Here is an 11,542-nt window from a genome sequence, read left to right as displayed (position 1 = left end):
TTTTAGACTGTTTTAGACTGTGAGCCCACTTTTAGACTGTGAGCCCACTGTTGGGTAGGGACTGTCTCTATATGTTGCCAACTTGTACTTCCCAAGCGCTTAGTATAGTGCTCTGCACACAGTAAGCGCTCAATAAATACGATTGATTGATTTAATTTCCCAGGTTCCCAGTTGGTGGGGAATACAGATCTGTTGTCAAAAAAATAAAAGTTTTCATTTTCAGTGTGGGGGTCCAGGATGATTTATCAATAATATAGAAACAGCTCCTGTCTTTCCACTGGTGTCCCTTTCTCTCTGCCCCTTCCAATTTCATGTCTGCATGCACATATGAGAGGGCTGTCAGCAGGAGAGAAATGAAGATTGATCAAAGATTGATTGATCAAACCATCCTGTGGAGGAAAAGGCTAAAGAACAACTGTTTCCCATGGTTACCTAAGTGGAAAATAACCCCAATAACCGACACCCCAAGACCACAGTATGAAGGGGTGAGTTTCCTGTCTCTTCAAAGATGAGGTTCCACAAGGGCAGTGATCATGATGGTGAACCCCATCAACTTCTGCTCAGCTGGAGACTATGAAGAAGATTAAAAACCAGTGGCAGGGTGGCAAAGACCTTAGCATGATTAAGAACATTCTGCCCATATGCTCAGTGTGGAATGGGGCTGAGGTTGCATCAGGGATAGGACCTCACTGTAATGTCCTCTTGACCACTTACAACTTTGTGGGCTCCCACTCCCCCACAGCACTGAATGAATAAAGATGGCCCTGCCCTTGCTTTGGAAAACTGGGGCCAGAAAGTCACTCCAGAGCAAACCTACCTACTGTGGACAGCCTCCTACTCATTACTACTACTACTAATAATGGCATTTATTAAGTGCTTACTATGTGCAAAGCACTGTTCTAAGCACTGGGGAGGTTATAAGGTGATCAGGTTGTCCCACATGGGGCTCACAGCCTTAATCCCCATTTTACAGATGAGGTAACTGAGGCACAGAGAAGTCATGTGACTTGCCCAAAGTCACATAGCTGACAACTGGTGGAGCCAGGATTTGAACCCCTGACCTCTGACTCCAAAGCCCAAGCTCTTTCCACTGAGCCATGCTGCTTCTCTACTAGTGACTCAAAGCTGAGGGCAGTTGCCAAGGTAATCAGAGGGGCTTCTTCAAACAGTCTTGCAACTCTACTGTTGTTTCTGAACCATAGATATCAAAAAAATATAAATTATTTTGAAAGAGCTAAAGTTCAGACCCACTTTTTTTGTGCACAGATTTCCTCCTGCCACTTTTTTAGAATTAAAATTCTTTTACTGTGTACATGCATATATATAGTATATAAATATATATTTATATTTGTTATTTTTATTATTATCATTGCAATACTTGTTAAATGCTTACTCTGTGCTGAGTACTGCTTCAAGCACTGGGATAGATACAAAATAATTAATCAGGTTGGGCACAGTCCCTGTCCCACATGGGGCTCACAATCTAAGTAGGAGGGATTTGTTATGAACACTAAGTACAAAGTTCTTCTTTATAAGTGGGAAAACGGTTGCTAAAGGGCGAGAACATATTTGGATTCTACAATTACATGAGCAAGGAAAGCTCGTTGTGGGCAGGGAATATGTCTGTTGCATTGCTGTGCTGTACTCTCCCAAGCTCTTAGTATGGTGCCTGGAACTCAGTAAGGGCTCAATAAATATGATTGATTGAATGATTGACTTGGGGAAAAAATGAAGGGGAGGAAATAAAAAAGTAATAAGGGAGGAGGAAAGAAGGCGCAGGGAAGAAGGATACAGGGGCACTTCATGCTAAAATGTTTACAGATATATTTCATATATATAAATACATATATACATACATATATATATATATACATGTAGACCTAAGTAGCTGAATGTATTTCAATATGTGGGTCAAGAGAACCCAGTTTTAATTTTAGAAAAAAGGGATTAGGTAAGGATTTTATGGCCTGTCAGTGTGACTCTTAATCCCTTCTGCTTCTTCCCTAAGTAAAATGGAGTTCACTTTACCAACTGATTTTCTTTACACTGTCATTATTTGGAATGTGACCCCAATTGAAAATGAAGGAGCCTTGCTTCAGTTGATTTGAAAACATTCCTCTATCACTGTCTGGCTAGTGAGTGTAGAACAATTATTCCAACCATTAATAGGACTTTTTGTAGACTCAGCAAGATTTAGAGTCTTTTTATGAATTAAGAAAGAAGCTATTTGGTTCTTGTTTATCTAAACCTAAAAGACCACTTCCAATGCATGGTTTACTTAGGGTCTGAACACGTTTCGAACCCACAAAGAACACACACTCTTTGGATGTCATTAGAATAAAGACATTCTATTCACAGTCACAATTAGGTGCCTTTTTACAAAATAAATTAGCATTTCAAAATTCTGTCCATTCTGGGAAACTACTTTTAAGAGGATGTGAACTACCAATGCCAGCCCGGATTTAAGATAAATTAAATTTCAGTTCAATTCAAAGATTTTTCCTCTCTTCTAAATTGTTTAGTTTGGGCCCCTGTAGGGTGCAGTGTTACCTTGCTTGGTGAACTGAATGATGATTTATCAGTTCAACACATGTTAAGCATGTCCCTTCAACTAACATTCCCCAGGTGAGGGTCTCCCTGCTAGATGGTAGAGGGGTAGGATTTGGCTATCCCCTTTACCATTCTCTGTTGATGGTTTGGAAATGCTAAGACTCTGGCTGCTCGCCACATTAATTTTATAATTCCTAATCTAATGTCTCTACAGGGGGCTCTAATGTACTAGAACAGGCATAAGACAAAGAGATAAATGTAAGCCATTATTGAAAAATGCAGTGTCAAGGAGAGATTGTGAAGTTCTACAGTTATTTATTGAATCCTAATTCTTGTATTAATTTGTAGCAGAATGAGTGACTTTTGGTGACATATTAATGATCAAAATGCATCTTCAAGAAGTGAAGATGATAATATTCAAGTAGCACCACTTTCAGGGAGCTTTCAGTCCAATGGGAGACAGGCAGGTAAGCATACAAACACAACTAAGTATAAATAGTCGCACCATATAAAAAGAAGGAAGGAAGAGTTATGATATATCTAGGTAAGTTTCAGAAAAGGAAGGATAATCAAGAAGAGCTTTCTGGATAAAGTGGATCCTTAAGCTGCAGTTTCAAGGAGAGAAGGCACAGAGTATGGTAATAATAATTGTGGTATTGGTTAAGTGCTTACTATGTAGCCAAGCACTGAGCTAAGCACTGGGAGAAATACAATCGATCCATCAATTGTACTTATTGAGCACTTACTGTGTGCAGAGAACTGTACTAAGTATTTGGGAGAATATGACACAACAGTATAACAGACACATTTCATACCCACTACGAGCTTACAATCTAGAGGGAGAGACAGATATTAATTGAAATAAATTACTGATATATACTTAAGTGCTGTGAGGCTGAGAGGGAAAGGAGCAAGTTGGGGCAATGCGGAAGGGAGTGGGAGATGAGGAAAAGTGGGTTTTAGTCTGGGAAAGCCTCTTGGAGGAGGTGTGTCTTCAATAAGACTTAAGAAGGTGGACAGAGTAATTGTTTGTAATTGTTTGTTGGATAAAAGACAGGAGGGTATTCCAGGCCAGTGGCAGGACTCCATTCATTCAGTCGTATTTATTGAGCTCTTATTTGGGCAAGAGGTTGGTGGCAAGATAGATGAGGTTGATGTACAGTGAGTAGGCTGGCATTAGAGAAGCTGAGTGTGCATGCTGGGTTGTAGTATAAGAGTAGTGAGTTGAGGTAGGAGGGGGCAAGGTCGTTGAGTGCTTTAAAGCCAATGGTACAGAGTTTCTGTTTGATGCAGAGGTGGATCGGCTACCACTGGAGATTCTTGAGGAGTGGGGAAATGTCCTGAATGTTTTTTGTAGAGAAATGATCCGGACAGCAGAGTGAAATAGGGACTGGAGTGGGAAGAGACAGGAGGGAGGGTATCAGCAGGGAGACTGATGCAGTAATCAAGGTGGGTTAGGATAAGTGCTTGAATTAAAGAGCTAGCATTTTGGATGGTGAGGAAAGGGTGGGTTTTAGCGACGTTTTGAAGGTTGAACTGAAAGGATTTAGTGATGGATTGAATATATAGGTTGAATGAGAGAGAGGAGTCAAGAATAACACCAAGTTATTGGATTTTTCCAATCCAATCTCACCAAGGCTTGGGAGACAGGAAGGATAATGGTGCCATCTACAGTGATGGGAAAGTCAGGGTAGTCAGGTCAGGTTCAGTCCCTGTTCCTCATGGGACTCACAGTGTGAGTAGGAGGAAGAACAGGCATTGAATCTCCATTTTACAGATGAGGAAACTGAGGCACAGAGAAGTTAGGTGACTTGCTATTGTCACACAGCCAATGAAGTTGCAGAACCAAAATTAGAACTCAGGTCCCCTGACTCCCACTGCAGTGGACAGGATATTAGAACTGAAGAAAGGGCAAAGTCTCAATAATAATAATACTAATATTACTAATAATAATGGTATTTGTTATGCACTTACTATGTGCCAGGCTCTGTACCTAGCGTTGGAGTGGATATAAGCTTCTCATGTTGGACACAGTCCCTGCTCTACATGGGGCTCACAGTCTTAATCCCCATTTTATGAGAGGCAGTGTGGCTTAGTGGAAAGAGCACAGGCTTGGGAGTCAGAGGTAATGGGTTCTGATCCCACCTCTGCCACTTGTCAGCTATGTGACTTTGGGCAAGTCACTTAACTTCTCTGTGCCTCAGTTACCTCATCTGTAAAAATGGGGATTAAGACTGTGAGCCCCACGTGGGGACAACCTGATTACCTTGTATCTACGCCAGCACTTAGAACAGTGGTTGGCACATAGTAAACATATAACAAATACCATCATCATTATTATTATTACTTTACAGATGAGGTAACTGAAGCCCAGAGCAGTTAAGTGACTTCCCCCAAATCACACAGCAGACAAGTGGCAGAGCCAGGATTAAAATCCAGGTCCTTCTGACTCCAAGGCCCATATTCTATCCATTAGACTACACTGCTTCTTTTCCCAAAGGGGAGAGAGATAAGGTTGAGTAAGAGAGGGTGTTGTGAGGTAATGTTGGCTGTCATGGTAGTAGCTGTATGGGGTTCAACGGGACTTAAAAGAAGGCCTAGACCCAAGTACTAACTAGAAAAGAGCTATGGAATAGGATAGCTAGGCTGAATCAGGAGACCACTTAAATGTGTGTTCTAACCATTCTAAGCGGTTCACGCATATAAACTAATGAACGTTAAGTCAATTCCTCAAAGGGAGCATTTAATTTCACTGGCAACGAAACAGATCTCCCATTATAAGAGCAAAATTTGAACGATCTAGAGTGTAGCAGACTTTTGAGGAGATTGTTTCCTGGCATGGGTGAGGAATGAGTTTGAATTTTGGCCAGTTCAACGATTGTTTAAATTTCTGAGGTTTCCACCAACTCCAACGAGATGAGATGGTGGAAAGGATTTCTGGCCATGCAATAGGTGAACTGTTCCTTCCTTCCCCTAGAGAGGAAGCTGTTTTTTGTTGGACATCATTGACTGCCAGTAAAAACCTGGCCTTTCTCTATCCTGGAGCGGCCCCGGCACATCTGAACAAGCCTCCATTGGGGCTCCGGACCTGGACGATCTGAGAGGGAAGGGCTGAGAGGGACACATGAAGTGAGCTCTGTTATTGGCATTACACCCAGGTAAACCTAGAACGTGCCAAGGAAGGTAAACTCCAGGAGAAGATTTATTTCCTGTTAGGTTTTGAATGGTATTTGGAGACCACATCAAATGTGGCCAGCCTGGTATGACATTTTTCTGGGTTGGAAGTTGGAAGGTTGGTATTTTTAGCCATTTCTCCTAAACAATATAGAAAAAACAGAAAACCTTACTTCGATTTACTTCGCTGCTCTGCCTAGAAAATTAAAGAGATTTAGCCGCTACCGAAGACTGCCAGGCTCATTTCATGCCATCTACCTGGCTGGAACTTTTCTGAGGGAGATTTCTTGTGGACAAGTCAGTCAGCCCCACCGGTTTGTGAGGAGGCAGATGCTTTGATCTGGGCACACTGTCCATTAAACCCTGCACAGGGGAAGGATGAGGATAGGGGTGATGGTGCAGTAAATGAATCAACCACTTCATCAATCAATAGCATTTATTGAGCACTTTCTATACTAAGCACCTGGATGAGTAGAATGCAATAAAGTTGATAGCTATGGTACTTTCCCACCCAAGAGCTTACAGTCTACAGGGCTTTCATTTCACATTCACAACTCAGTTTTTTTATTTCCACTGGGCAGGCAAATTCTCCCTTTTTCACCTCCTAAGGCACAGTTCACTAAGCATCATCACCACCATCATCATCATCATCATCATCATGATTGTGATATTTGTTAAGCACTTACTATGTACCATTTATTCATTCATTCATTCAATCGTATTTATTGAGCTTACTGTGTGCAGAGCACTGTACTAAGCGCTTGAGAAGTACAAGTTGGCAACATATAGAGACAGTCCCTACCCAACAGTGGGCTCACAGTCTAGAAGGGGGAGACAGAGAACAAAACATATTAACAAAATAAAATAAATAAATATGTATAAATCAAATAAATAAATAAATAGAGTAATAAATGCATCTATACATATATACAGGTGCTGTGGGGAGGAGAAGGAGGTAAGGCGGGTGGGATGGAGTGAGGGAGGAGGGGGAGAGGAAGGAGGGGGCTCAGTATGGGAAGGCCTCCTGGAGGAGGTGACCTCTCTGTAGGGCCTTGAAGGGAGGAAGAGAGCTAGCTTGGTGGATGTGCGGAGGGAGGGCATTCCAGGCCAGGGGGATGACGTGGGCTGGGGGTCGACGGCAGGACAGGCAAGAACGAGACACGGTGAGGAGATTAGCGGCAGAGGAGCAGAGGGTGCAGGCTGGGCTGTAGAAGGAGAGAAGGGAAGTGTGGGCTGGGCTGTAGAAGGAGAGAAGGGAGGTGAGGTAGGAGGGGTCGAGGTGATGGACAGCCTTGAAGTCAAGGGTGAGGAGCTTTTGCCTGATGCGTAGGTTGATTGGTAGCCACTGGAGATTTTTGAGGAGGGGAGTAACATGCCCAGAGCGTTTCTGGACAAAGATAATCTGGGCAGTGGTGTGAAGTATGGATTGAAGACGGGAGAAACAGGAGGATGGGAAATCGGAGAGGAGGCTGATACAGTAATCCAGACAGGATAGGATGAGAGCTCGAACGAGCAGGGTAGCAGTTTGGATGAAGAGGAAATGGCGGAACTTGGCAATGTTGCGGAGGTGAGACCGGCAGGTTTTGGTGACGGCTTGGATGTGAGGGGTGAATGAGAGAGCAGAGTCGAGGATGACACCAAGTACTATACTGTGTGCTGGGGTAGATACAAATAGGTCAGAAACAGTCCCTATCCCACATGGAATTCTCTGTCTGAGGAAGCATTTTTGTCTCCTGGAGCTATAATTCATTATGAAATCTTACTCCCACACTATTATTGAAAGCATATTGCCACAATGTGCGTTGAAAATAGCATTAGGAGTTAGTTAATTGCAATATTTATTTACTACGTCCCATTGTTAATAGCAGCAGCAGCAGCAACAGCAGCAGGAGCAATATGGCATTTGTTGAGCCAGATACAAGATAATCATGCGGTAGTAGAAATAGTAACAGAATTTATCGAGTGGTCCCTGAGTACACTGCCCTGGAATAAGTGCTTGGGAAAGTAAAACAAAAGCACAGGACACAAATTGGATCAGACACAGCCCCTGTCCCACAAGCAGAATAAAGAACTGCACAGTCTCCCCCCAAAGAAATTGAATTTAGTGACTTCCAGATGAACAGTTCCCTTAACTTTTCAATAATAATATCTGCAAGAAGCCTCTGGACATGGCAAGAAGCCTCTGGACAATTCCCGCTCTTAAAATGTTGGAGTTTGGCCTGCAGGTTCTCAAGCCTGAAGGTGTTTCATGTGCTTTTGAACAGTACATTACCCTCACTTTAAAAATTATTAAGAAGCTATCTGGGCTCCATCAAAGAAACCACAAAACACTCTGGTCAGACCTGGTACTCCCCGAAACTGGCTGAGCCTGTGAGGTAACATTTTTATTTTAAGAGCTGAGAAACATGTGGATTTTTCATCAGAATGGGAAGCAGCTTGGCCTTGTGAAAAGAGCACAAGCCTGGGAATCAGATGACCTGGAGCCTTATCCTGGCTCTGCCACTTTCTTGCTGCGTGACCTTGGGCAAGTCACTAAACTTCTCTATGCCTCATTTTCCTCATCAGTAAAATGAGAATTTAATACCTGTGGTCCTCTTCTATGGGATAGTGTCTGAATTGATTGTGTTGTATCTATTCCAGCTGTTAGTACAAAGCTTGGTAATAATAATTATGACATTATGAGAAGCAGTTTGGTTTAGTGAAAAGAGAATGGGCCCGGTAGTCAGAGGAACTTGTTTTTAATCCTGGCTCTGCTACTTGTCTGCTTCTGTGATCTTAGGCAAGTCACTCAACTTCTCCAAATTTCAGTTACCTCATCTGTAAAATGGGGATTAAGACTGGGAGCCCTATTTAGGACAGAGACTGTGTCCCACATGATTATCTTGTCATTCATTCAATCATATTTATTGAGCACTTACTGTGTGCAAAGCACTGTACTAAGCGCTTGGGAAGTGCATCTACCCCAGAACTTAGTACTGTGCCTAGCCCATTAAGTGCTTAACAAATACCACCATTATTTTTATGGTGTATGGTTTCGTGCTTACTATATGTGTCAAGCACTGTTCTAAACACTCAGATTGATACCAGTAGATACTGTGGAGTCGGGATTAAAATCAATCAATGGTATTTATGGAGCACGTACTTTATGTAGAGCACTTTCCTAAACTCTTAGGAAAGTACAATAAGACAGAGTTGATTAACCATGTTCCCTCCCCACAAGGAGCTTACAGTCTTTAAGGGGAGACAACCATTGAAGTAAATTATGGATATATACATAAATGCTGTGCAGCTGAGGGTAATAATGATGGTATTTGTTAAGCGCTTACTATGTGCAAAGCACTGTTCAAAGCGCTGGGGAGGTTACAAGGTGATCAGGTTGTCCCCAGGGGGAGGGCTCACAGTTTTAATCCCCATTTTACAGATGGGGAAACTGAGGCACAGAGAAGTTAAGTGACTTGCCCAAAGTCACACAGCTCACAGTTGGCAGAGCCAGGATTTGAGCCCATGACCTCTGACTCCAAAGCCCGGGCTCTTTCCACTGAGGAATAGCAAGTGCTTAAAAGGTATGGATTCAAGTGATTGTACTCCACAACTCCTAACTTGTAGCCCTATGCTCTTTCCATTAGGTCAGGCTGCTTCCTGCTGATGTAGTAGGAGAAGTGATGATGATTATTATTGTTTATTATTGAATTTATTAAGTGCTTACTATGTGCCAAGCCCTATTCTAAGAGCTGGGGTAGATACAGGGCAATCAGGATGTCCCACATGGGGCTCACATTCTTAATCCCCATTTTACAGATGAGGGAACTGAGGCACAGAGAAGTTAAGCGACTTGCCCAAGGTCACACAGTGACAAGCGGCGGAGCCGGGATTAGAACCCACATCCTCTGACTCCCAAGCTCGTTTTCTTTCCACTAAGCCTCGCTTCTTATCTAATAAATAATTACGGTATTTGTTAAGTACTTACTACGTGCCAGTCAGGAAATCAGGTTGGACACAGTTCCTGTCCTGCATAGGGCTAACAGTCTTAACCCCCATTTTACAGATGAGGTAATTGAGGCCCAGAGAAGTGAAGTGACTTGCCCAAGGCCACACAGCAGACAAGTAGCAGGGCCGGGATTAGAACCCATGATCTCCTGACTCCTAGGCCGGTGCTCTGTCTACTACATCATGCTGCTTCTCAATGGTATAGCAATATATAGCATATAGTAAAGAAATATAGTATAGTATAATAGTTTCTTGTCTTGTCTTATGCCTTCAAGTAATTTCCAACCCATAGCGGCACCCCAGACACATCTCTCCCAGAACGCCTTGCTCTCCATCTGCAATCATTCTGGTGGTGTTTCCATAGAGCTTTCTCGGTAAGAATGTGGAAGTGGTTTATCATTGCTGCCTTCGGCACAGTAAACTCAAGCCTCCTCCCTCGATTCTCTCCCAAGCCTCCGCCGCCCAGCATGGGTGAGTTTTGACTTGTAGCAGCGTGGTTAGTAGAAAAAGCACGGGCTTGGGAGTCAGAGGTCATGAGTTCTAATCCTGGCTCTGCCGCTTGTCAGCTGTGTGACTTTGGGCAAGTCACTTAAATTCTCTATGTCTCAGTTACTTCACCTGTAAAAATGGGGATTAAGATTGTGAGCGCTATGTGGGACAACCTGATAACCTTGTATCTTCCCCAGGACTTAGAACAGTGCTTGGCACATAGTAAGTGCTTAACAAATACTACTACTATTATTATTATTATTATTATTCCACTCACAAGCCACTGGCCAAGCTAGGAATGGAATGGGTAGGACTCTGTTTGACTCTCCTTCCCATAGAGGAGACTGGTAGAGTACTGGAAACTCTCCAGGTGCGACCCTGAGAGGGGAAGTATAATAGTATAGTATATGGTATATAGTAACGGTATATATTGAACACCCACCAAATACAATGCACTGTACTCAGCCCTTGGGCAAGTACAACCAAGATATGAGCTGTGCTGTGGCCATTTCTGCTGCATGAGCCCAGGAGAAGTGCATGACAAAGTCCAGTTCCTAGTTGCAGTGTCACTCCCCCTCAGCTTCAGAATGTCATGCCTCATGTGAAATGATTTAAGGACTATTGAAGAATGGTAAAAAGTGGGAGTGTGGCCTAGAGGGAAGAGCATCAGGCTGGGAGCCAGGAGATCTGGGTTCTAGTTCCTGCTCCACCATTTGTCTGTTGTAGGACTTTGGGCAAGTCACTTAAATTATCTGTGCCTCAGTTTCCTCATCTGTAAAAGTCGTGATAAGATATGTTCTCCTTTTGGTCTGTGAGCCCCATGTGGGACAGAGGCTGTGTTAAATCATATTATCTTGAATCTACTCCAGCATTTAGCACAGAGCTTGACACACAGTAAATCCTTAATAAATACCATCTCATCATCATTATCATTCATTCAATCATATATATTGAGCACTTACTGTGTGCATAGCACTGTACTAAGGGCTTGGAAAGTACAATACAGCAATAAAGAGAGACAATCCTTGCCCACAACATCATCGTCACCATCACAGTCATTAAAATTCCATTCGTGCCTGGCAAACTCCATAAAGTACTCTAGGAGTACTATCAACTTTTCGGTGAAGTTGCCCCTACATTCCTTGTGGTATAGATCAGGTGGTCCTGTTGAAACTAATAACTAATAGTATACTTTTGAGCGATACATAAGTATGTTGCCTGAAACAATAGCCTTTTCAAACAGACTATCATTTGTCCATGTACTGCATATAGGTCTCCAGGCACAAATGAAGACAGAACAGCCCCTTTCCTTAGACTTAGGTCTTTCTTCAAGAGTGAAAGG

This window comes from Tachyglossus aculeatus, chromosome 10 (assembly GCF_015852505.1).
Source record: "Tachyglossus aculeatus isolate mTacAcu1 chromosome 10, mTacAcu1.pri, whole genome shotgun sequence".
Classification (NCBI taxonomy): domain Eukaryota; kingdom Metazoa; phylum Chordata; class Mammalia; order Monotremata; family Tachyglossidae; genus Tachyglossus; species Tachyglossus aculeatus.
Note: the sequence above shows the minus strand (reverse complement) of the source record.